The 27,475-nt window shown below is 35.9% G+C and overlaps 1 long non-coding RNA gene across 1 annotated transcript in view; it reads left to right on the forward strand.

The window, feature by feature from the left end:
- The first annotated feature begins 2,546 nt into the window (after positions 1–2,546).
- LOC145520802 (uncharacterized) overlaps positions 2,547–27,475 on the forward strand; it is a 367,809-nt gene continuing 342,880 nt past the window's right edge. Inside the window, exons 1-3 of the long non-coding RNA XR_014064835.1 lie at positions 2,547–2,729; positions 11,097–11,173; positions 26,746–26,931. This is a non-coding gene — a long non-coding RNA (uncharacterized LOC145520802). The remainder of the gene's footprint in view (positions 2,730–11,096; positions 11,174–26,745; positions 26,932–27,475) is intronic.

The following is a 27,475-nucleotide window of genomic DNA, read 5'->3' on the forward strand; positions in this document are numbered from 1 at the left end:
TTGTTTCTATGAGATCTTATGAAAGTAGGTTAAGATATATCGTTTTTTAAAATTTTCCCTCATTTGTCAGTTTTAATTATTTTAATCTCAAAATGTATGTCTCTCATGTGCTGGGGAATTCAGTTTTATTATTTCTTGATAATTCTTTCCCGTCTCTTTATTCTGCTCTTTATTTCTAAAAATTCAAAATAAATTGTTGTTGCATTTCTTTGATCTTATATTTATCATCTCTTTTCTATTCTAGTATCTATCTTCTTGATTCTTTTATCTTAATTATGTTTTTAATCTCCAAATTTTTATATTCAGTATTTTTGTGTTTCTGTGTATATTTGTGTGTGTGTGTGTTAATCACTCAGTCATGTCCAAATCATTGTGACCCCATGGACTAGACTGCCAGGCTCCTTTGTCCATGGGATTCTCTAGGCAAGAATACTGGAGTGGGTAGATATTCCCTTCAGGGGATCCTCCTGACCCAGGGATGGAATCCACGTCTCCCTCATTGTAGGCAGATTCTTTACCCTCTGAGCCACCAGCAAAGCTCATGTATATTTGATTATATGTTTAATATTCTGAATTTTAATAACTTTTATTTCATAATTTGAATTAGTTAAGAAACCCTACCTCCTCTCTGAAAGCCTTATTCCCTTTCTTCACCTTTCTATATATAACATTTAATACCTAATTCTAGAAAAATAAACTATGGAATGAGTTGTTCCCCCTTACCCCTAAAATTTATATGCTGAACCCTAACTCCAAATGTAAAAGTGACTGTATCTTTGGAGATAGGGTCCAGAGGAGGTAATTAAGGTTGAATGAGGTCAAAGTGTGGGCCCTAATCTAATAGGAATAGGAAGACCTCTCTCTCTGAATCTTTCTGTCTCTCTGCCTTGTGTGGACAAAGAAGAAAGCAGCTGACTGCAAGCCAGGAAGAGAATCTTCCCCAGAATCCAACCTTGCTGGATCTTGGCCTTTCAGCCTCCAGAATTGTGAGAAAATATAACTCTGTTGTTTAAGTCCCTTAGTCAGTGGTATTTGTTGTGGCATCCTGAGCCATGTAGCACAAATACTTAACTCTTTTTGGGAAATTATGATAACCTCATATGCCATTTGTTTATTGATTTATAAAGCTATGCTTCTCCTGCTCTCGAGAAAGGGTGTTATTTCTGTCTATATTTCCAACATGCAGTATACTACTTAGTACTCATTAAATAGAATTTTGTTGGATAAATTTTATTACTTAAACACCACGTGTGATACTTTGTTTAGATGAATCTCAAGACATGATATAGTCAAGTGAGGCAAGTCTATGCTATGGTAATAAATAAACCCAGAATTTCCCTGGCATAACATAATCTAAGCCCAGTGCAAGTTACATGGATTTTGACCGTCTTCCAAATGGTAATTCAGAAGCTAGGCTTCTTCTGTCTCTTAACTTTGTTACCTCATAGTCCTTTGTTTATACCTGTGCTGAGGAGAGAAAAAACTTGGGTAAAATATATCCACATGTGATGTCAAGACCAGAGGCACACACCAGCTTTGCTCACTTTCCATTGGAAGAAGGAATCACTTGATCCCATGTAGATTCATGAGGCACAGGAATGGATATTAAATAATAATTTTTTTTCTAGATGCCTTCTATAATGTGTTGAGAGTTGGGTTTAATAGTCTGAAAGCATCTGGTCTTCTTCTGAATAACCTGCCAGCAAATCTCCAGCAGAAGAGCTCATGATTGTGTTTCCCTTTAAGTCAGTTCTTAGTAGTATTTGTACATGTGTCCTGTAAAATAATTTTTTCAATTAAGCTAATATATTAGTAAATTAAATCTAAAAATGGAAGAAATAAGATAGTAATCACAAATGTTTATATGATTATGTAGTAAGAACAAGGTAAGTTTCAAACATACTGTATAATTAACAGTTTGCTTATCGGTAGAAATTTTATTCCTAGGAAAATTTTGTGATATTTGATTGCCTAATATAGCCAATACTGTTCTTATTATCTTAGATAGGTTAACTGAGTAGAGTCATTTGGAGAAATTAAACGTAAATTAAGAGTTTACTCTAAAGGGAAAAATACAAATTACTTTAAAGCGGTTACCTAAATTAGTAGTTCACAATGATGGCATTAATTAGATAATTACTCTGTTTACTTTCAGTTATAATACTATTTAATTGACTTCCCTGTTGGCTCAGACGGTAAAGCGTCTGCCTACAATGTGGGAGACTCGGGTTCGATCCCTGGGTCGGAAAGATCCTCTGGAGAAGAAAATGGCAACCCACTCCAGTACTCTTGCCTGGAAAATCCCATAGATGGAGGAGCCTGATAGGCTACAGTCCATGGGGTTGCAAAGAGTCGGACACGACTGATCGACTAAACTTCTCAATTAATGATAAGATGAATTTTCAAATCAATCTCTTATCAAGTAAAAACAAAATCCCTAAATTCAAGGTAAAGTGATTAGTAGAAACCAAATAAACTGATTATGGAAACTGGAGTTCTGGGAAAACTCCCTTAAAAATAAAATGTGTGATCCAAGGTTTAAAGAACAGATAAACATGCATTCCCTTCAAGAAGGGAAGCAAAACAAGACAACAACAGCAACAAATACGACTAACCCTGGAAACAATGAGGACAAAGATTCTGAATGGAAAAGGAAGCAGTGAGTACACAAAACATCAAATGAAGTCAGGAGTGACGGAGAAGCAGTTAAAAGAGTGAGAGTGGGGCTGGTAAGGCTAGAATCACGTCCTAGCATTTGTCACTCTCTTATGATGCCAAATAAATACAGAGTAATTGTTCTAAATTTACTATTCACCCATGCATTTATTCATTTAGTGAGCATCTTCTCGTGTTTCATTACGATATACGTTTCTGAGGGTAAAGAGACAGAGACGAGTTTTGTTTATATGTTTGCTTGTTTTACCCCAAGGAGCTCACACTAAATCTCTTACACAGCAAACTCATTAATTTGCATGACTATAAAGTAGATATTGTTGAGTTTTTGTCTCCACAGCATTTCCTTCCTGCCATGATGTGGCCCTCAGAGGCTGTGTAGCAGAAATCTCACTTTATAACCCCCTGACTTGTGCATTTATTGAACACGCACTGTGTCCCAGAGCTGCCTTCACTGCTCACCCTTTTGTACTTGCTTCTTCTTTGGACCAACATAGGCCATGCCTACATGGTGTCCAGTGAAGTAGAAATGTAGCAAACTGCTTTGTGCATGTCTCTGAGATCTGTCTTTCTCTGGAGACATTTCTTTTCTTTTCTGCAGCAACAGATTTGAACATTTTTAGCCTTACCATGATATCTCAGACCAAGGAAGTAAAAGGTTCAAATCAATATTTGAAGCTTATCTGTAACGGAATTGCAGTCTCTTTAAGAAGACAATTCACTGTCAAAACTGATGAGAGATAATTGGGTGTTTGAGGAAAATATGTGGGAAGGGTTAAACTCAGAAGTCATTTTAGCAGCCTATACTTTTCTGTCTAGTTTCAAATGAATAAAGTGAAGTGAAAGTAGCTCAGTCATGTCTGACTCTTTGCAACCCCATGAGCTATACAGTCCATAGAATTCTCCAGGCCAGAATACTGGAATGGGTAGCCTTTCCTTTCTCCAGAGGATCTTCCCAACCCAGGGATCGATCCCAGGTCTCCCACATTGCAGGCAGATTCTTTACCAGCTGAGCCACAAGGGAAGCCCAAGAATACTGGAGTGGGTAGCCTATCCCTTCTCCAGTGGATCTTCCTGAGGGTCTCCTGCATTGCAGGCAGAGTCTTTACCAACTGAGCTATCAAGGAAGACTGCAAATGAATAACATGTCTATGTATAAACCACAATTCAACTCTACCATTATAAGCTGTCCTCAATATCTTTATAGAAACTTTGTACCTAGTCTGTTCCCAGTTTATTCATAACTGGTATTTTGCAACTTTTTCTTTTAGCAATCTGTAGACTAGAATAGATTGGTTTGTGAGGTCCAGATTTTTTTTTCTGTTTTAGTGGTTGCTGTTGTTACTGCAACTTGACTGAACCTTCTTAAACTGACTTTCTCAAATGAATAATAATCTGGAAAAAAAGAAAACAAAAATGGCATTATCAGTGTTGCATTTCATGAGCTTGATAGTCACTTAAATTAATTTCTTTCTGAATATTACATGTAGCAAGGTCCATCAAGATATATATTCACCAGTAAACCCATTGTCCTAGGTGCCACTTAGTAGCTAACACCGTGAATGGAAGCATCATTCCATATTTATTTACTTATCATTTTCCTGGAAGAAAGTCTGAGATAGGAATTCTTATTCAAGTAATTTATAGGCTGAGTGCTCTCTAGGTAAACAGAGTGAGAAAAGTAGGAGAGGGGAGAGAAATGCTGAGTAGACATAAACTAACTTTAGCCTGTCTCAGTGGAAATCTTTGGAGTATGGATTGCACCACAAGGTTTATTCCGCTTTGTAGTAAGAAAAGCATCCTCTGCACCCTCATAAAGTCAGTTTTTGCTGTGGTCTTTGGAAGAGGGTAGGTGAATATAGTGAGGGACAGAGACGCTTGACGTGCTGCAGTCCATTGGGTTGCAGAGTCAGACACGACTGAGAGACTGAACAACAATGAGGTGGAGAGCCATAGACGTTCTCAGCCAAAACAGATCCAGTTAACTGAGGGCACGTCTGCGGCGGGGGGGTGGGGGTAGCTCACAATTAGCCTTAAGCAGCCCATTCTCACAGCTGCTGATGGCCTTGTGAATGGATCTGGAAAAGTGCTCTGGGCAGGGCAACAACAGCGTCTACTACAGAAGCTTGTCCTTGGGTCACCACATGACAGCAGATTTGAATCTAACCAGACTAAGAGATTACTCAGTTTTATAAGTTCATCAGAGGAGGGGGGTGGGGAAAAACCTTAATAAGAAATAAGAATCCCTTACAAAAGTGAGTAAACAAGTGTACATTTAGAAGGAAACAAAAAGTTAGTATTTTTCAAAGATTCTCCTAAAAGAAACTCCTTTGAACTCACTATCAATGTGAAATTTTGGCACTTAGAATTGATATGGTCATTTCACTATTTAAATTGTTTATTCTCCGGCAATAAAATAATTTTGAAAATCCATTTTCTCCATTCATTACCAAAAAAAGGAAGTGAAACAGAAAAGTACATGTAGAAGTATACATTTGCTTTTCCTTAAAATATGCTAGTAAATATGTAAATTTAGCCAATTTATTCTCCAATTTGCATAATCTAACTTCTATTAATAATTTAGCAAACTGTTGGAACTCTAAAACTCCAATATATTTTAATGGAGAAATCAAATAGCTTTTCTTCTCATACTGCTTTCAACTTTCTTCATGTTTTGTTAGCACATTGTGAATTCCAATATTAAATCATATCATTTTCTATTTTTTAATAACTATACAATTGAAACGTCCAACTCCTAGAAGAAACAGTGTCTGATTCTTCATGTTTCTCCAGTGAATGGATCCTTGAAAATAGAAGGTGTTCAAAGAAACCATGAAGGTCTGTTGAATTGGTGAATAGAAAGTAAAGTTATGTTTTATGAGAAACTCAGGATCTGAAGACAGCATGGAAAGCACAATCCCATAAAATTGAAATTATTCTTGAAAAGTTTATACAATTCCCATTAAGTAACATATATGGTTTTGTGTATGTATCCCTGTGTCTGCTCCTCTTAAGTCCCTGTTAGTCAATATTTCTTTGTCCTTAGTCAATATTTCTTTGTCCTTCTCAATTATCCTTTAATTTCTTCTTTGTGGATAGTGATACTTTATCTCACCTGCTTGAAGACAACTTAAACAATGCATTTAATGTTTTCCAATGGTCAGAAAATTTTGAAACAGCCATTATACATACTTGGCTCAGCGGTAAAGAACCCACCTGCAATGTAGACATGCGGTTCGAGCCCTGGGTTGAGAAGATCCCCTGGAGGAGGAAGTGGCAACCCACTCTAGTATTCTTGCCTAGGAAATCCCTGGACAGAGGAGCCTGGTGGGCTACAGTACATAACATTGCAAAGAGTCAGACATGACTTAATGACTAAACAACTCATAGGTTTTGATAGCTTGCACTGGTTGATTTTGATGTGATTACATTCATTGCCCATTTAATATGAAAAATAAGATAGGGGTATATCCTATGCATAAAATTAAATTTGTGTAAATTCAATACATTAATTATACACTTTCATTGTTTTGCTTCTTAAGTGAATATAATTAGCATTATCAACTTAAAAAAAGACTTATCTCCCATTGATTTTATTAAAATTTCTAAATTCTCTATCTTCTTTCATATATATTCATTATCTTGGACCTTTACATTACAGTCATAACCAATAGTCACTGCATAGCAGCCAAATCTGTCTCTGAACAGTGACTTGCTTTTCTATATGCAGACTGTCACATTGCTGTGTTTACAGAATCACTTCCAACAGCTAATTATTGTAAACAACATAATGCTATATGGTACTGACAAGACTAAATATGATAATGACCATGCATGCTCATCATAGCTTCATCTTTGAAAAACTATTTCTGAAAGTAAGCGATTGATGATCATTGGAATACAAAGTGAAGGAAAAGGGGAAATTTTGATTACTAGGTTTTAGAAGTTTTAATTTGCTGAAAAAGTAAATCTCTAACATAATGGCATGCAAGAATGTGGAAGAAAAGGCTCCATCACCACTTGGACAGCTGTTTACATTTTCTTCCATCTGGAACACAAGTGAAAAGAATAAAATTTTGTTTGATTGGAGCGACCTAGGTCAGGGAATTAAAAATGCAACAAAATTTCCCTAAAGCACTATAGTCCACCAACTGATTTCCCCAAAGCCAACACAAATTTATTTCTTCCCCAAAGGAATCAGCACTCTGGGCATTAAATAAGATGGAGATTTTCCAGCAATTGTTTTCCCTTCTCAAACCTCTATTGTCATTCATTATTTTCCTCTGTGGTACATTTCAACCATAAGCCCCAGTTCCATTCAGTAGAATCAAACAAGAGGACATTATTAACCATAGGGGAAAGTGGTATAAAACTGGGAAAATTTTAACCGATCTTCTTTGTCTAATCATATACCATAACATAGACACTGGTTTCTAGTGAGCAATTTAAAATGAAATTACATTAGTAGAGAAATATAACCACACAAAGAGAAATTGGTCTACAGTGAGATCAATTTTACTATGATATGGAAAACAAATTGATATTTTTCTAAAGCTTACCTAACCATGCTTACCAGAAAGACATTAGCATCTATAATTAATTCCAAAATAACAAGAATACAGAATAGAATTAACTTCTAGTTGAGCTGAAGTTTTAACCAGGAAGAAAGACTTTACTGATAAACAAAATGACAAATACACTCCAACTGAGAAATAAGCTATTTCTATGATGTTTTCATATTCTATTACAACTGTCTCATAGTGTTTGTATTACACATTATTTCAGTCTTATTTCATACCACTGTAAAATGAATTCAATACAATTTGAAAATTCTATAGTAATTGTGTATACATAAAAAGTAATTATACTACTTTTGCAATGAAGGATATAGACATATAATACATCTTAGCTTTTAACAGGCTTCCCTGATAGCTCCATTGGTAAAGAATCTGCCTGCAATGTAGGAGATCCCGATTTGATTCCTGGCTCAGGAAGATTTGCTGGAGAAGGGATAGGCTATCCACTCCAGTATTCTTGGGCTTCCCTTGTGGCTCAGCTAGTAAAGAATATGCCTGTACTGCAGAAGACCTGTGTTTGATCCCTCGGTTGGGAAGATCCCCTGGAGAAGGGAAAGGCTACCCACTCCAGTATTTTAACAGAGCTTTTAATATCCTTTGACTACTTAATTACTGTGTCATTTTCAGTCTTCTTCTTTTATGTGTTTTTTTTTCAAAACCTGGATATATTTAGACCTTATGTTAGTTTTCCATTGCTGCTGTAATGGTCAGGAACTCAGTGGCTTAAAATTACATGAATTCATTACCTCCTGTTTCTGGAGGTCAGAACTCCAAAATCAAGGTGCTTGGAGGCCACATTCCTATTTTTTTGCCTCTTTCAAATTCCTACATTCTTTGGCTCTTGGCTCTTGCTTTGCATTATTCCAACCTCTTGTTTCAATTGTCACACCTCCTACTACAAATTCTGATCTTCTTATCTCCCATTTATAAGGAACTTTGTGATTGACTACATTGGGTTCACTCAAATAATCCACAATAATCTTCCCATCTCAAAATTCTGAATCACATCTGCAATGCATATTGATGGGTTTGGGGGATTAGGAGAAGGATTTTGGGTGAACCCTTTATTTAATGTGTAACAAAAGCTTCTAATTTAGGTATAAACTGATTCTCTTCCACATCATATAGTGCCATGAGAGTATCACATAAATCTTTGTCCAATACTCATCTTTAAATTTTCAAATGTTTGATGATCGTATATTAAAGTATTTTTTCTGTACTATAGCAACACGATTCTCTTTTAGTCCCGTCTATCTCATCAAGCTGACAGTTAGATTTCTTACCTTTTTACAAAAATACTATCAATCATAATGCTTCTTACAAAGAATGTGTTACATATGTGTATATTTATCATTTATTTTAAAATAAACTTTCTGTAAGAACTTTTTCAAGTATGATGACTAGCTTATCATAGTTAAGAGAATTAAACTACCACTTTGTGTTTACCTACTGTATGCTAGAAATTGTAGATGCTTAATTTTAAATTATTGAACAAAATTCTGATTATTATTATGCACACTTTAAGAATCATAAAACGGATTCAGAGTAGTATGGTGGATTTTCCAAAGCTGTATTTTAACAATTTTAACAACACTGTACATTTGATCGATTTTGGATCTATTTGAACCTTAATCAAAAGAAGACTCTACTGGTAGAAAATGGCTAAATTACATTACACAGAGTATATCATTGATAAAGTTTTAGGCAATAGTTATCTTTTAAAAATGTTCTTCTATAAACATATTCTTACCTGGCTTCTGCATTCTATTATGAATGAATGCTTTCCCCACAAGTCTACAGATGAGTTTATTAAAATAAGGGCTTAATAACTGAAAAGTGTCATAACATGAAGTGGTCTTCAAGTTTCCATTGACACTTGAGGGGAATATACCTGTCATTCTATATTTCATCCTGAAGGACTTCAAAGTTATATTTTTAAAATAATATTTCATTTTCTCTAGAAGGCTGTCCTATTTTAAAAACTGCATCACCATAACCTAGGGCTTGGGCGCTAGAAGACATCTCACAGTTACATATGCATATATGTGTACATTGGCTTGGCCAAAAAATTCATTTGGATTTTTCCTAACATCTTATAGGAAAACCCAAGTGGCCATTTTAGCCAACCCTAAATATAAATTGATACTAGAATAGATGAATGAATCAATTAATGAAATAGTGCGTATAACCTGTCCAGTTGGGTTAACATTCCTAAAGATGTATCCTGATAAGGAAACATAAAGTTTTACCTTTGGCAATATTTCATATAAAATGATAGTGGAGTAGAGAATACACACCCACACACACATCTTGGAACCTGTTTAATAAGTACAGCAATTATATAGAACCTATGCTTTAACAATTTTATTTACTTAGAGGAAAATAAGTAGTCATTTTTGTTAGAAAATTAGCAGGTTGTTCTATTAAAATGATTAGTTGATTAACTGATTTTAATTTTAAAAAGTTAAGTTAATATTTATGTGTTTCCCAAAGTGGAAACTGAATCATACTATGTAAAATACCACAGTTTGGATTTCTACAAGAATCATTCCTACATTGTCTTTATAAATCTACAAATCTGTATTCTAAAGCAAACATTTGGCCCAGATTAATCTTTTTGATAGGTCAATGTTTTCATATATAGAACTTGCTTAAGGCAAGGTACACCTGCATAGGGAAAAGCCATTTTAATTTGACAATGCTTTCTTAAACAAGAAAAATAGCTAAAAAGCCATTTCTCAAGGGTTGGCAATTTACAGATTATTCATAATTGAACTACAGCAATGCAAACAACTGACTTGGTATTTTCCCCCAGAGAAAATCAGTTAGATTCTTCTTTCAATTGGAAAAAATACTAAATCTAGGAGAAACTCTGTACCCACATGTTTGTTATGGAAAAATCTCAGTGTCCTCAAAATAAATGTTTAATATGTTCATTGGTACTTTTCTTTTATCAAGTTTTAATTTTGAGGAGCTGAGTTGAATTTTCATCTGAATTTTTGCTCAGTCCAAAGGTTGGCCCAGAGTTTCTCAACCTTGCACTGTTGACATGTGAGTGGTGAGAAAAAATCTTGGTCTTAACTCATTTGATGTCAGATGTGACAATTAAATTGTTTCCAGACTTTGCCAGATGTCCCTTGGGGATGAGGGAAACAGAAAATTCACCCCTGGGGTAAGAACTACTGGCCTAACCAAATGGATGATCCAAATAGAATCAGTGTTGTGTCTGTTAACCAAAGAGACACACTCTGATATTTCTAGACAGTACAGAATGAAGCACTTCATTCAGTAATGATCAGGGCCACTGCTTGTGTTCTAAACCAGAGATTTTGTGCCTCACTTTGAAAACCTAAGAGATACATTATACTTGGAAACTGGGCAGAGGTTACATACAGACGTGCCCTGGAAATAGAACTAACCCATTTGATGATTTCTACTGCTGAGATTTCTGACTGTAGAGTTAAAACCCTCACCTCACATTCCAACCTTTAGTTCGGCCAGCTAACCCAGTTACCCAAGTGAAAGCATGAAGTGAACTCAGCCACTCTGACCCTATAGCATAGTTCCTGGCTTTTCTCAACAAATTCCAAAGGTTGCTGAACTAAAACTGCTAGGAGTATTACTCAGACACTTACAGAGTGAAGGATCAACACCAACAACATACACACACACATGCATACACACACATACATTTTGAAAAAGAAGTGCATAATACATGGCTCTTTCCTGTAGTATGTTACACACCTACCCACACAAACTGGTTTTAATTTGATTGTATCAAATTGAGTTGTTTATGCTTTGGTTTAATGTCCTCTTGGAAGTGAAGAAACGGCTTTCTCCTTGCAGATCCACTTCTTCTATGGGCGCTGTTCCTGAAATGCTGACAACCTTGTTGGCCTTTTCAAATTCTGTCTGTCTCCTAGGTAAGGATCTGTCTGTTTGTCAGTGATCTTCTAATTATTTCCGCCAAAAGGGAGAATTCTGAAAGAACTAACGCTCAAAGCTTCTGGGTTTTGTTTTGCTTTTGTTTGTTAGTAAAGAAGGAGCTGGGAGGCAATATTTGCCAATGGGATTTCAAGTAGGATTTCAGGAAATATTATTCCCTGAATCTTGTTACCCCGTTTGAGGTAAGGTAGAGAGCATGTACACAGAGTATTATCAAAAGCTATCAGAAACAAAGAGCCTGCACTTTTCAATTAATTTGTTAAAATGCAAAGGTCATACTTGGATTATGGATTAATTATCTATGCATATCAAATTATGGGTTTTTGGTCTGATTCTCAAGGTTGGTTGGTGGCCTTGTTTATATAAAGCAAGACAGGTTTATTGTTCTTTTGCAGTAGGCTGGTAGGAGAATGAGGCCAAAATTCTGCCAAAACACTGCTGAGGACTGATTAAATGCAAAGAAACAAAACAAGTAAAAAAAAAAAAAAAACAAGCTGAATCCTAGTCATCTCCTTAAATCACAGATACTTTGCCAATAGAAGGTATATATTATCAATTCCTCTTCTTAAGACTGACAAAAATTATTGATATTCAACTGAGGATTTTCCAACGCATCTGTTTTTGTGTAGCTGGTATTTCACAACTTAGTTCCAACTCTGAAATGGCTTCACCATCAATGTGTGGGTAGTGTTGATCCCCTAAACATCATACATGGTGATTATCTGGCACATTTATTCCTCAGAGAAACTAAATGGGGTAAATCCTATCAACCTCATTACATGAATGAACAAACTGCGTCAGAGATATTTTTATTAACTGCACATTACATGGAAACTGGTCTTTGTTCTTGTAGCCTCAGTCTGTAAAAGCAAGACTCAGAACTAGGTGTATCTAAATTCAAACCATACCCTTATCTAAAAATCTCTTCTTCTCTTTTCACACTCTCCACCCATTCCTTCCACTTGAAAGTAGGTCAGAGAATAACTTTCACAGTCCTTAATCGAAAAAACAGTTCTATATTCAAGTATCATTTTTTGCTTAAAAAGGACAGTATGGTCTGTTAAATAAATATGCAAAGAGAACCTTCTACTGGCATTAGGCACTTCTATGTAGAGATTTGAAAAGAACAATGCCTGCAATGTATTTCCAATGAACAAATATTTGTTTAGTGATGATTAGGGACAAGGTATAATATTTAATAACAAGCACCACAAGGCTACAAACATGTAGCAGTTTATAATCTTCCAGGGAAGCAGAGACAATGGAGAACGAATAATTCGAATATGAGATTAAAAGAATTACTAGGGGTTTTCATAAAATTATTAGACAATATAGGCATTTTTTAGTTTTCTAATAGTATTAGAGTGGAAAAAACCTTTTTTACTTATGATATCAAATTCAAAATCCGTAAAAGAAAAGTTGACACATTCTTGAACATAAAAATAAATTCTACAAAACCAAGAAAAATCAAAAGCAAATCACATACTTGGATTAAAATACTTAGAATTTATAGACAAGAGTCTTAATTTCCTGTATATATGTATATATAAGATTCAGTAAGAATCTTCCAACCTGGGAAGCCCCCTTAATAAAGTTAACCTCCAAGAAATTCATAGCTATGATTGACCTCAGTAAGATTTAGGGAACTAGAAGTTAGACATGGGAGGAGAACTACTCACTGTTAAAGTAAATTCATTATCTAGTGAAAATTCAAATTAAAGGAAAAAATGTAAAAGAAATTATAGGAATGCTTCTAAGGGAGGAATTATGAAGAGTTTAATAGCAAGTCAAATGATAACTGAGGACAGGAAAGAGAATCAATTCAGTCTAGACACAATGAATGAGTTTAGTTTTAGAATAATTGAATTTATCGTGCTAGGGCTGATATAGATGAAGTTGTCTGGCGGGGAGTTGGTAATGTGGGTCTAGAATACTGATACGTTAACTTCAGTTCAGTTGCTCAGTCACATCTGTCTCTTTGCGACTCCATGGACTGCAACATGCCGGGCTTCCCCATCCATCACCAACTCCCAGAGCTTGCTCAAACTCATGTCCATTGAGTCAGTGATGCCGTCCAACTATCTCATCCTCTGTCATCCCCTTCTCCTGCCTTCAATCCTCCCAGCATCAGGGTCTTTTCCAATGAGTGAGTTCTTTGCATCAGGTGGCCAAAGTATTGGAGTTTCAGTTTCAGCGTCAGTCTTTTTAATGAATATTAAGGACTGGTTTCCTTCAGGATTGACTGGTTGGATCTCCTTGCAGCCCAAAGGACTCTCAAGAATCTTCTCCAACACCACAGTTCAAAAGCATCAATTCTTCTGTGCTCAGCTTTCTTTATAGTCCAACTCTCACATCCATACATGACTACTGGAAAAACCATCATTTTGACTATATGGACCTTTGTCAGCAAAGTAATGTCTCTGCTTTTTAATATGCTGTCTAGGTAGGTCATAGCTTTTCTTCCAAGGAGCAAGCATCTTTTAATTTCATGGGTCTCTCACTGTTTCCATTGTTTCCCCATCTATTTGCCATGAAGTGATGGGACCAGATGCCATGATCTTAGTTTTTTGAATGTTGAGTTTTAAGCCAACTTTTTCACTCTCCTCTTTCACTTTCATCAAGAGGCTCATTTAGCTTACTTCTCTTTTCTCCAAACTGACAGCACTAAGCTATTTCCCTTCCATATTCATGCCAAGCCATGTCTTGAGTAGTTCAGCCTATATGGCATAAGCCCCGACTCCTCTTGGTTATCTGAGAGGAGAATTCTGATGAATGGGGGAGGCTGGAGTTTAGTGACCACAAAAGAATTGTGTGAAGATCATAGACATGAAAGTTGAAGATAACAGAAAGTAAGAAACACCATAAAACTGGTGTTGATGTTACACTGTATAATTCTCACTTTTTTTTTTTTTTCATTGTTGTGTTTCTTGCCAGCTATGGACTCTGGCTATATTTGTTTACAGTTTTTCACCCTTCCTCTGAAACCAGCACATAGTTGTCTCCTGTAATGAGCCCTCTCTCTCTCTATTTTCATTCCCTGTGATTTAGGAAGAACTGATCTACATTCCTGGAATGAGAGACAGATTCATGAAATCAGCTATCCCAATTCATCTCCAGAAAAACAATTATCTCAATATTTGGATCATTTTGTAACTATTCAAAACAGAGATGGTCTCTCTTCCACTAGGGATACTTGCTAAGATATAAACATACAAGCCTAGAATTTGGGAATCAACTATACAGAGTGAGTGAGCTACTGGAGAATGAAGTTTATACCAAAAAAGGCAGAAGAGTGTGTGTGTGTGTGTCTGCATGTGTGTGTATGTACCTGTGCATGCATGTGTGTGAGAAAGAATAAATCCAGATTACACCTACTGAGTTCCTGAGACAAAACCAAATTCCTTCGAAAACTATTTTCTAAGTCAAAAATTTCTATCTACTCTCTGTCTATCTATCTCTCATCCTCATTATCACCACTACACTATCTCATAAGCCTTCACAATTGAGATTTTATTATTTAAAAGTAGTATACAAAATTTACCCAATATAGTGCTTGCTAATTTGGTAGGTATAATTATAAAACCCCATGATTCAACTTGTTTCTCTACTTAAGTTAAGGCCCAGTTTCATAAAATGAGTATGAAGTTTCTTACCAAGCAATTCTAAGGGGTTCAGTAAACACTTGTTGACTGATTGTTGTTTCATGTCTCTTTATTTCAATATACTGCAACAAATATGGTGACCAAAGACAATAGTCGAGGCTTTGATTCACTGAAACAAGCATTCATAGTTGTACAAAGCACAGAGTCAGTTAGCTAACTGAGCTAACTGATTTTATAAGGCTGGGTCCAAGACTATAGTGCTTGAATTTTGATATGGGAAGGGAATCTATTGAGAAGAAGCCAGATTTCTTGTGGGCAACCTTATTTCACTACTAATGTATAGTTTCATATATCTGTAATATATGTCTTTGAGTTTCTCTTCAGTTTTAGGAGGAGAAAAATCTGTAATCTTTTGTAAACAATGTATAAGTAACATATAGATTTAAATCAAAATGGCAGTATATTTTAAAACACACAACACAGATCTGTGTAGCTCATAGTTCACTTTTACAATGCACATTGAATATAGGACAAATAACATATTGTTATATTTGGCTCTGACCAGAAAGCAATAAATAAAATCTAGGTTTAATGGCATTTACATATTAGTAGTAGCTGAAATTTTATAGATGCAGCTTTACTAAAAAAAAAAAAAAAGGCAGTTATTTTGGGATCTCTACAGCTATAAACCTGTACATAGATTTTTACAGTGCTGAGTAAGCTTGTATAAAATTAAGGCATAAAATTTTCCCACATGACTACTTTGGTTATCTTTGGGAATATTATTCATTTGGGAATTTTTATTTCCAATAGCAAACCTATGACATACATTCTTTTCCTTTTGCTTGATGTGGGCCAAATTAATGAAACTAATATAATAAACAGAGAGAAATTATCTGTCAAAGACACTTACAAGACATTTTGCATAGAAATGCCCCTGTGTTTTGACATTCTGATTTCTTGTTTTCTGACAGTGCTATAATTTGCTTTAAGAATTGTTTTAATCAGTTGCCAAATGTTTCTTATGCTGCACTGGATAGAAATAATTGAATTTTGTAAAGATATAGTGGAGTAGAGGGATATTATTAAGCTTTTTTTTTTTTTTTACAGTAACTATTCTTGATTTCAAACCCAGAGTCTATTTGAAGACAATGCTTCTTAAAAGGGAGGATTAGTAAAGGTAGTTTTAATATAGCTTTACAGGTTACTTTTGATAATACTATCGTTTTTTTTTTAAACTAGAGAACCAATGTCATCGCTGCAGTGACCAAAGTCGGTAATTAAATGTCTGTCAGAAAGCCCATGTTAAACCCACAGTTTCTGAGAGCATATAAATCCATTAAATAAATCTCTTTGGGGCCATCTCAACTCAAGAAGCGTATTTTTTAGATGAGCTATAGAATTGAACCTTGCTCTTTCCCTAAAAGGTGTAACGGATTGCAGAATGCTTATTTATAGAACTACTGTAAATACAATCACGGTCTCTTCTTTTGAAAAAAAACATATTGTCACTAAATTTTTTTTTCATTTCACTTTGGGATGAAAGCCATCTTCCGTTACTTATGAGATTCTAGTCACACATGGCAGGGTTGTATATTAAAGAAAGTACACCAAAAAATGTGAAACACCATATCATGATCTTATATTTACTTCTACAATTTTTACAACTCATAAAAGTCTTAGATATCACCTAAGGTATAAGAGGTGCTTTGTAGACAAACATTTTATTTTGCCTGTCCAGTGTCATTACCTCTTTTGTTAGAGATTATTCAATTCTCCTTTGGAAAATTGCTCCTCCCCTGATGCCCATGACACAGTCCATTTTCTCCTAGTTCCAGCTACCAGGTTTTCTGGAATTCATTGGTCTCTGGTCTTTCTGAAACCTGGGTTTCTAGTTTCCCTTCAAATATGTTAGCTACCCTGGGTCCTTCTAACTAAGTCATTTTCGAGCTGGTGAGAGCTCCAGTTAGTTTTTGTTGCTTGCTCTCAAAGAATCGTTGCTGACTTAAGCTCATTAAAGGAAAGCACAATTAGGTCAAGAACTGTGTCCATCATTGCTTCATGCTCCAGTGTCTGAAACACAGTAGAGACTCAAGGAACATTTATAGAACTAATGAATAAGGAGGAATGGAGTGACATGTCAGTTCTCACAGCCATTTTATGCCAGAGCCTAAAGGAGACATTAAGTTCTCCTTAACTTTTTCTTCCATTATTTCTTCCTAGTTCACAGCCTTCTCTTAAAATATACATACCCTCCTCCAGGATTTCAGAAGGCAGAGTTTCTTACATTCCTGGTTCTTTACATGTATACTATTTCTTTAATACAGTCAATTTGTACTATTCTGATATTTCCAGTATTTTATCTGAGAATAAAAGTATTCCAGGAATGTCAACAGATGATAAATTTATTAAAGTCATAATTTTTCAAATCTTCTTAAGGTCATAAATCTGAAAGTATGACATAAAAGTGAATACAGAATATGACCAATTATTTTCTCATTCACATTCATGCAAAACACAGTGAACTGTACAATGTTTGGAAAGAAAAAAAAGTACAAGTTCATGCAGTTCTAGTAAAAACACAGAACATAAATAACCCCTTAGCTTAAAAGATTTTTTTTACAAAGAGTAAAATCAAACTCTTGAATGTATTCAACAGAGCTGTGTGCTATTTGGGATCAGATTTTAATTTTCACCGCAACTCCTACCTACTCTGAACAACCAGAGCCTTCTAACTCCACTCATATTTTACCTTATTTCCTCCATGTACACTGGAGTCTCAGAGAAATGTCTTAGGCCCTTGTTTACACACTTGCACGTACTGCTTGTTCCACCTCTAGTTCAATTCCCTGGACTTTTTATTATCCTTCTTTGAGATCCAACAAAAAAGAAAAATTCTTTCATTATTTCTCTTTCAGTTGCCTATGACTCCCTCTCTCATCTCTTACAGCACATTCTATAAACATCTATTCTGTAGGACTCTGTGTGACCCTATGGAATGTAGACCACCAGTCTCCTCTGTCCATGGGATTCTCCAGGCAAGAATACTGGAGTGGATTGCCACACCCTTCTCCAAGGGATCTTCCCGACCCAGGGATTGAATGTGTGTCTCTTATGTCTCTTGCATTGGCAGGAAGGTTCTTTACCACTAGCTCCACCTAGGAAGCCATTAAATGCATTAGACCATAATTATTTTTACATGCTGCTCTCTCCCAATATTTTACACTCTTCAATAGTAAGAAGTGAATCTTGTAAACTTAATTATTTCCCCCACTTTTCTCCAAATGAACAGAAACAAGATAAAAAGCAAGAACTCTTACTTGCCAGACTGAGATTCTTTCCATTGCATCAAACCAAGTTTACCCATAGCAGATAGAACAGCAAATAGTATGTTATGATCTAACTATAAAACTACCAGTAGTCATGTATGGATGTGAGAGTTGGACTATAAAGAAAGCTGAGTACAGAAGAATTGATGCTTTTGAACTGTGGTGTTGGAGAAGACTCTTGAGAGTCCCTTGGACTGCAAGGAGATCAACCAGTCCATCCTAAAGGAAATCAGTCCTGAATATTCATTGGAAGGACTGATGTTGAAGCTGAAACTCCAATACTTTGGCCACATGATGCGAAGAACTGACTCATTGGAAAAGACCCTGATGCTGGGAAAGATTGAAGGTGGGAGGAGAAGGGGATGACAGAGGATGAGATGGTTGGATGGCCTCACCGACTCAATGGACGTGAGTTTGAGTGAGCTCTGGGAGTGGGTGATGGACACGGAGGCCTGGTGTGCTGCAGTCCTTGGAATCGCAGAGTTGGACACAACTGAGCGACTGAACTGAACTGACTGAACTATAAATCTGAATGATTTTCTTTAATTTTAACTATATTTAAGAGTATACCGTTTAAACTTAAAATGGGGAATAGAGACAATTAATCTGATGATTTGGGCTACACATTTTCAATTCAAATGTCTTTATGTTTTATTTTGGTTAGAAACACACATTTAATTACTGAATTTCTTCACTTAACTTTGTAAAGGGTATTTAATGACCCTTAAGTTCATCTAAACGTTGTGGTTAGTATTCACCAATACCAATTATAAATGTGATTCAAACAAAATAAATAAACAAGCACGTCACAACCATCTAGCCTGGCTTTGATTGAATAGTCGGACATAAGCACAGTTTGTGATCCTGGTTGACTGGGTAGTTGGTATTGTATAGACTTGGTCTGTGTTTGCTTCATAGAGTATCTTCAGTCTCAAGCCATGGTTTCTATTAGACTTAATTATGCCCCCCTGCTACTTTAAGTCGAGGGTGTCCTCAAAATGAGGATTGCATCTATTAAACTTAATTACTTCCCTCTATGGATCAAGTGCCTAAAATGGCACTACTAAAAGGAGGCTGCTGTTAAAAGATCCTACTCCTAGGCTGGAACATTCATTTATAAAACAACTCCCAATTTCTTAGCATCATGGTTCCAGCTGTGTGCAGATCTTGCATGAGTTCATTCTTTTTTTTTCACTCAGTATGCCTTATGGAGTAAATATCCCAAATGAATATGCAGACATCTTTTTCCTCCACACCCTCCCTTCACCTACTCTATCCCAAGTATGTCTTCTGAACGTTGATTATTTAGTTCTATTTGACTGGTATTTCAACAGCCAAGTATCATATCTCTTCTAGCACATTGTGGCTAATGGCTACCAGTACACGGACCTTGAGCCTATATATGCTTTTGCAATTATTAATTTGTTAGTAATTTCCTAAGAATGTTGTAATAGAAACTGAAAGATGATGGAAAGAGGAAAAACACACAGAGAAATTCACCAGCTGTATAACAAGATCTATTATTACAAACACTTTTAGCTCAGATAATTGAACTCTAGGGGATATCATTCCTTGAATGTTTATTTCAGAATTGTCCCAACATAATTCCACTGATCTTCAGATGCATTTATGATCAACCTCAACACTAATGCTTTGTCTAAAGAATCTCAAACAACATTAGACACCTAGAAGGAACACATTACACTATTTTCTATTAATGAGAACACTTAGAGTTATGTTATTTGTTTGTAAGTCTCTGACATCTGCTAGCTGGGTAACTTTGAGCAAATGCTTTTGGCAAAATGAAGGTGATAATTAAAATTTCTGCCTTACCTATCTTTCAAGGTTATAAGGATAATGAAATACAAATTTCCATGTTAAATTTCTATGTTTAATTAAAATTAAAATGTTACCATTCATAAAAGTATACTAGTTCAAGACAGACAAGGAAACCAACCTGTTTGGGACAGACAATAAAAAAATGCCTTTCCCACAGACAAACTTTGTCTACATGATTCTGAATTAGTTTAACTGCACTTTTACCCAACTGTAGGATGTTTTGGCATCTTGTAGGCATCATTTAAAAGTAGCAAATTATTTTCCCATCTTTTATTACCTTCTTTTGGACAGGAGCATATGCCAGAAAACAAATGATCCAAAGAAAGTTTTCATCATGCAAAAAAGGTGACCAAATTGCTTGGGTCAGTTCCTAAATAAGTAGTCTTATGTAATCTAGATATTTAAGTGAACTGTCCGTGCTCAACTACCTGCTCTTCACGGTCCCACAGTCCACATTCTCCAGGTGCATTCAGCTTTACTTTTTAAAATATTTTACATTGTGGTTCCTCTAGATTATAAATTATTCAGAACACAATTAAAATGACAGCAGTTAATTTCTGACCTTGGACAACTGAAAAGGAAAGATACCTTTGTACTCTGTATGAAGATCTTGAAGAACCTGTTTATTGGGTTGACCAGAAAGTTCATTTGGGCTTTGCATGAGAACTTAACAGAAAAACCTGAATGAACTTTCTGGCCAACCCAATACTAAAGAATAAAGAGTTGTGGTAAAGGAGGAAGAGTGAGAGACAAAAATAAATAAATAAATAAATAAAATCTGGATCTGTCCCATGAAAGAGAGATTCTTTAAAGGCTCAAGAAGAAGGGGCCATATGTATACTTAATAGCTGATTCATGTTGTACAGCAGAAACAAACACAACATTGCTAAGCAATTATCCTTCAAAAAATTCTTAATAACTCTTGAGAGTAGGACAAACATCGGACTTAGAAATTCTTTAAAAAATGAAAACCATATTAATAATTATAGCAATGACTAATATTTATTCAGTGCTTGTATGTACTAGGTGCATTACCAAATACTTTATAGGCATTTTCTAATTAAATCCTTTGAACAGACTTACCGGGTAGTACAATAATTATCCTGACCTTACAGAAGAGAAAACTGAACCAGAAAGAGATTGAGTAAATTGGTCAGTATCATAAACCAGGATTCAAACTCAGGGGTATCTGATATGAGTCCACTCTTAATCTCTATACTACCTGTAGGAGAGACAAAATTCAGCTCAATGTAGCTTTGAGCTCTCCAACAATAGAATACGCTTATCAGTAGCAGCCATTTTTATTCACAGAAATTAACTTTATAGAATAGCAAACTTGAAGCTATCCTATGGATATTCAAAATGAAGTCCAGGAGATGCAAAGTGACTTTTTCAACATCACAAAACTGTTTAGAGGCAGAGAAGAGATGAAGCTGAGTCTCCTGTTCACAGAACTAGAGATCTCTTCATTATACTCAGTGTTTTTCCAATTTGATCCTGGAGAAACACCTATAATGATGCTGTAGAAGTGTTTCAGCAAGGAATAGTGTCTTGAACTATGTTAATTTTTTTGTTTGTCCAGCTAGCTTTTCTATCTTTACTTCTGTAACTGCGACTAGTCTTCTAGCTATAGAAATCAGCAATAGAACTTTGAAACTTATAGCCCAAACTATAGTGATTGGCTCATACAATGGGCAAATCAGTGTCCTTCCTTTGTATGGAAAGTGAAAGTGAAGTCGCTTGGTCGTGTCCGACTCTTTGCGACTCCATAGACTGTAGCCCACCAGGTTCCTCCGTCCATGGGATTTTCCAGGCAAGAATACTGGAGTGGGTTGCCATTTCCTTCTCCAGGAGATCTTCCTGACCCAGGGATTGAACCCAGGTCTCCCACATTGTAGGCAAATGCTTAACCGTCTGAGCCACCAAGGAAGTCCTTTGTATTAATCCATGGATATTTAGAGACACCATGTGCTTTTGCATTGGAGTTGCTCACATGTGGTTATTGTTAACTGATGTTTGGTAGAAGAAATTGGACCAGCACAAGAAATAAATAGAAACGAGAGAAGGTCAAAGAGAATCCCTTGTTGTTACTGTTCAGTTGCTCCGTCATGTCTATCTCTTTGTGACTCCATGGACTGTAGCATGCCAGGCTTCCTTGTCATGCACCATTTCCCAGAGCTTGCTCAAACTCATGTCGATTGAGTCAGTGATGCCATCCAACCATCTTGCCCTCTGTCGACCCCTTCTCTTCCTGCCTTCAATCTTTCCCAGCATCAGGGACTTTTCTAATGAGTTGGCTCTTCATATCAGGTAACCAAATTATTGGAGCTTCAGCTTCATCATCAGTCCTTCCAAGGGATATTCAGGACTGATTTCCTTTAGGATTGACTTGTCTTATCTTACAGTCCAAGGGACTCTCAAGAGTCTTCTCCAACACCATTTAAAAGGATCAATTCCTTGGCGCTCATCCTTCTTTATGATCCAGCTCTCACACCCATACTTGACTACTGGAAAAACCATCACTTTGACTATATGGACTTTTGTCAGCTAAGTAATGTCTCTGCTTTTTAATATATTGTCTAGGTTGGTCATAGCTTTTCTTTCAAGGGGCAAGCGTCTTTTAGTTTTATGGCTGCAGTCACCATTTGCAGTGATTTTGGAGCCCAAGAAAATAAAGTCTGTCACTCTTTCCTTTGTTTCCCAATCTATTTGGCATGAAGTGATGGGACTGTATGCCATGATCTTTGTTTTTTGAATGTTGAATTTTAAGTCAGCTTTTTCACTCTTCTCTTTCACCTTCTTCATCAAGAGGCTCTTTAGTTCCTCTTCGCTTTCTACCATAAGGGTGGTGTTATCTGCGTATCTGAGGTTATTGATATTTCTCCTGGCAATCCTGATTCCGGCTTGACTAGAGATCTGTTCAAGAAAATTAAAAAGAATCCCTAGAGCCATTAAATCCAGAGTTCTAAGTTTTTAATCCATCAGTTTCTTTGTGTGATTCTGAGACCTATGCCCCTATCCATCCTTGGCTATATGAATCAGTTGATTTCTCTTTAAGGTAGAGTTCGGTTTACATTTCTCACAACTAAAAGACAGAGGCCTAGTGACTCAAGATGGAGAAGGGGAAGCCTGTTTCCCTTAAGGTATCTTTCTTAATCAAAGTCACTGTGAGTCACTAATACTTAGGTATACTGTGTTTGGTCATTCGACACCAGTGCCTTTTCACCTCCAATTCAGAAAAGCATCCAAGAAGCCAAGCTGAGCCCTTACTGTGAAGTTAAGTGAAAGCCTCTGCAACACTTACCCTGTATCGAAATGGTAGGATGGGGAAAGATGGTCTAAAAATGAGTTCCACTCTTCGTTAAAACGTTCAGCTTTCTTCAGTGTAATTAAAAATACTGTAAGTAGAAACTTTTCTTCAACAACACTAAAAACAGGCATTGGAATGAAGCATTTAATTAAAAAAAAAAAATGTTTTCTTGCAGACAAACTCCTCTGTGATCCTATGCACTAGGTTATTTACTCTCAAGCAGTTGTTTATAATTATGTAGGGGCTTCGCTTGTTGCTCAGCAGTAAAGAATCTGCCTTCAATGCAGAAGACTTGGGTTCAATCCCTGGGTCAGGAAGATCACCTGGAGAAGGGAATGGCAATCCACTCCAGTGTTCTTGTCTGTACAATTCCATGGACAGAGGAGCCTGAGGGCTACAGTGTATGGGACTGCAGAGAGTCAGACATGGCTTAGTGACTAAAGACAGCACCAATTATTATGTAGATCTAGGAGCTGGCATGTCTACTTGTTGTACCTGAACTGTAGTTATAATTCTCGTGCTGCCTCTCAGGAACAAATTTTTGAAATTTAAAAGTCAATGGCCCATTATACAGAGTGAAGTAAGCCAGAAAGAAAAACACCAATACAGTATACTAATGCATATATATGGAATTTGAAAGATGGTAACGATAACCGTATGTGCGAGACAGAATAAGAGACACGGATGCATAGAACAGTCTTATGGACTCTGAGGGAGAAGGTGAGGGTGGGATGTTCTGGGAGAATAGCATTGAAACATGTATATTATCATATGTGAAACAGAACACCATTCCATGTTCGATGCATGAGACAAATGCTCAGGGCTGGGGCAATGGGAAGACCCAGAGGGATGGGATGGGGAGGGAGGTGGGAGGGGGATCCAGGAAGAGGAACACGTGTAAACCCATGGCTGATTCATGTCAATGTATGGCAAAAACTACTACAATATTGTAAAGTAATTAGCCCCCAACTAAAATAAATAAATTTATTAAAAAAAAAAAAGTTAATGGTGACACACTCGAAAGGGAAAAAAAAAAACCTTCTTTGCTGTCCGCCTGAAGCTATCACAACTTTGTTAATTGGCTATAGTGAAAGTGAAAGTGAAAGTAAAAGTCACTCAGTTGTGTCTGACTCTTTGGGACCCCATGGGCTATACAGTCCATGGAATTCCCCAGGCAAGAATAGTGGAAAGGGTAGCCTTTCCCTTCTCCAGGGGATCTTCCTAACCCAGGGATCGAACCCAGGTTTCCCACATTGCAGGCGGATTCTTTACCAGCTGGCTATATTTCAATATAAAATAAACAGTCTAAAAAAAATAAAATAAAACATATTCCAAATTAATTTTAAAACATATTGATAAACTTATAGCTAAAATTTTGTCTTTCAAAAGCTGTAATGATTTTTTAACATTAAAAAATACTAATAACAGTTAACTTTTACTGAGAATAAAAACTAATATAATTATAAGATTGTCAAGATCATTGCAAAATCTCTTGCTCAGGACACTTAAGTCCTTTGGAAAATAACTTGTGAATATATTTAAGACCAACTAAGTTGTTACTTATATAGAAATAACAAACAACAATAACTAGGATTCTCACAAGGACGGTATACCTAGAAATATCTTTGTGATAGTCTCATTAGGCATAAAATTATTAAACTTTTAATGCTGCCTATGAATTTAAAAACTCTAAATATATGTTGCTAGTTCATGTGGAGTTGACACGAAACGTGTTATGGCATGAAGGTTGTCATTAGGGGCAATAAATCTAGCTAAAATATTAGATTCATAACAGATAGTATATTATTAGTCTTTACACTGAATTGAATCACATTGCCACTTACACATTTAAAATAAGTTCCAAGTCTCTATCTCTAATCATCTCAGGAATGAGAGAAAGATATTTCAGGAGCTGTCAGATGTTCAAGAAGTGACCCTCTTTAACCACTGACACAGTTGGTGATTTGGAAATTTTTCAAGGTCAAGTTGTTGAAGAAGTGCTTAAATGGGTATCTCTACTACATGCTTTATCTGGCTGTCTGTAGCTTTGAATCACTGACTTTGTATCAAGTCTTACTAACAATGGGATGACCTTATGAGGTCAAGACATAGAGGAGATTATTGAATAGATTGATTATGCTTCAGGCTTAGTGTGGGATTATGTCCAATTTTCTTAAGTGCTGCTTAGGCATTAAAATGGCCTGGAAGAAGCTCACAACAAGCTAAATATCTTGTATATCTTTAATCAACCTTCAAGATATAGACAGCCATTTTGAAAACACTATCTTATTTCAAAACATGACTAGGGGATAAAATTCTATTTTCAGGTGATTTACACCAGTGTGACTTTCTCCTCTGTAAAGGATTAAAATTTAATTTAAGATAATTTAATAATAATTTTAAAATAATCATTAAACTGGAAAGAAAATTAAAAATCTCTGATTCTGATACCTCTCTTGGTAGTTAGAAATTAAAAACAAGACTCAGCACCAAAATGTCAACTGGACTTTTCCTTTGAGTTCACAGCTTTAGAACAGTGGTGTCCCTTCAAGAAAACATTATTCAAAATGACAAGGACAGGATATCACTAGACAAAGAACCATTAATGTTCAACCTTTCCATACTTTCTCTAATGTTTTGTGGAAAATATAGTAGCAACAGTTAATTTATCTGTCTCAATCTGAGCCACTCTTGACCAAGCAATCTACCCTTTGGGGACATCTTTCTTTCTCCCTGTTTCACATCTTTGTAAAGTTTACATGGATTGAATCTCCTTTGACTTTAAATAGAGATTCATACTTTAAAAAATAGAACAGTGGAAAAAAAAAGAAAAATATGATCTTGCATAGAAACAGAATCCAACAACAACAAAAAAATGGAGTCGAAATTAAGAAAAAAATGATGAAAATGTACATACTTAAATAACTTCAATTTCAATTACGAGGATGATCCAAATGTTTTTGTCCTCATAAGATTGGTTGCCTAGTTAGCATTCATTTTGATGTCAACACACACAATATTATCAATTACAGTTTTATGAAGAAATTAGTGTTAAAGAAGGTTATTATATAGGTTGGGAATTTTGTTCATTTTTCAGGAGACTTGAGGAATAATGAATATTTACCTTTAAATGATTCTTGATAAGTAGACTTGTTTTAAGCAAGCAGTTTGCTCAGGTAAGCTCTTACCTCAGATAAAACAATTTTCAAGAATTCCCTGAAGAAAATAGGATTTTAATCTAGTTTTCTCTTTGCGGGGGGAAGATTTTTCAGAAAACACAGTAAGACATCATAACTAAGGTGGTCTAAATCCATTTCTTTCCTGGACAAAATTTCCTGAACACAAAGCTAAATAAAGGTGATTCAAGTAGACTCAGTTATGCTTATCTCTAAATTAGTGTACTGTTTGATCAGATGGCCTTATCCAAAACCCTAACAAATACATTCTGATTTTTTCTCAACTATTCTCAGGCTCTTTTGGTCAAAGAATAGAGCAGGAGAAGGAGCATCAACAAAATGGCAGCTCCCAGCCTCTCTCCTCCAAATGAGACATTAAAATCCAAGAAAAACCATGAGTTCCAACTTTCTCAGAACCATGGAGTCAAAGATATACAACAACCAAGCAAGCACTGAACCAAGAAAGAAAATGTCAAAATGGTAAGAAAGTTTTATGGCATTTTTACTCATACTAGTTCATTCCCCTCTATGGCATGGCACTGCTACTGAAGAGGGAAGTCTGTGTTCCCATGTAGAACTCTGATCCTTCATTTTGGCAGGAATAGAGAAGCCGTTCATCACAAATCATTATGTATGTCTGCTCGAACACATATATGGTTGATCTGCAGAGTTAATGCAAGACACCAATCTTTCTTTCACCTAGCTCATAATTCAGACTGGAAAAGTGGTGAGCATTGCTCAAAAATGTGGCAAGGTGAACTAACAAATCACAGATATCTGAGGCAAAAAAACCCAAAACATTCAATAGACTGCTTGAGGTCCAGAAGAAAACATTGGAGAGAACTTCTCTGGGAAATTAGGAAGCTCAAAAGGACTCTATGTGCACGGAATATTTAAAAAGTCAATTTTGAAATCTTGCCCAAAGCAAAATGCATGCTCAGAAAATATTGGAGAATACCTTAAACTTTTACCTCAGGCTAAATCCTAGGCTCAGTGCAAGACAGGTTAAATGGTAAGAAAATGC

This window comes from Giraffa tippelskirchi, chromosome 9 (genome assembly GCF_054371585.1).
Source record: "Giraffa tippelskirchi isolate mGirTip1 chromosome 9, T2T-mGirTip1v1.2.pri, whole genome shotgun sequence".
NCBI lineage: Eukaryota > Metazoa > Chordata > Mammalia > Artiodactyla > Giraffidae > Giraffa > Giraffa tippelskirchi.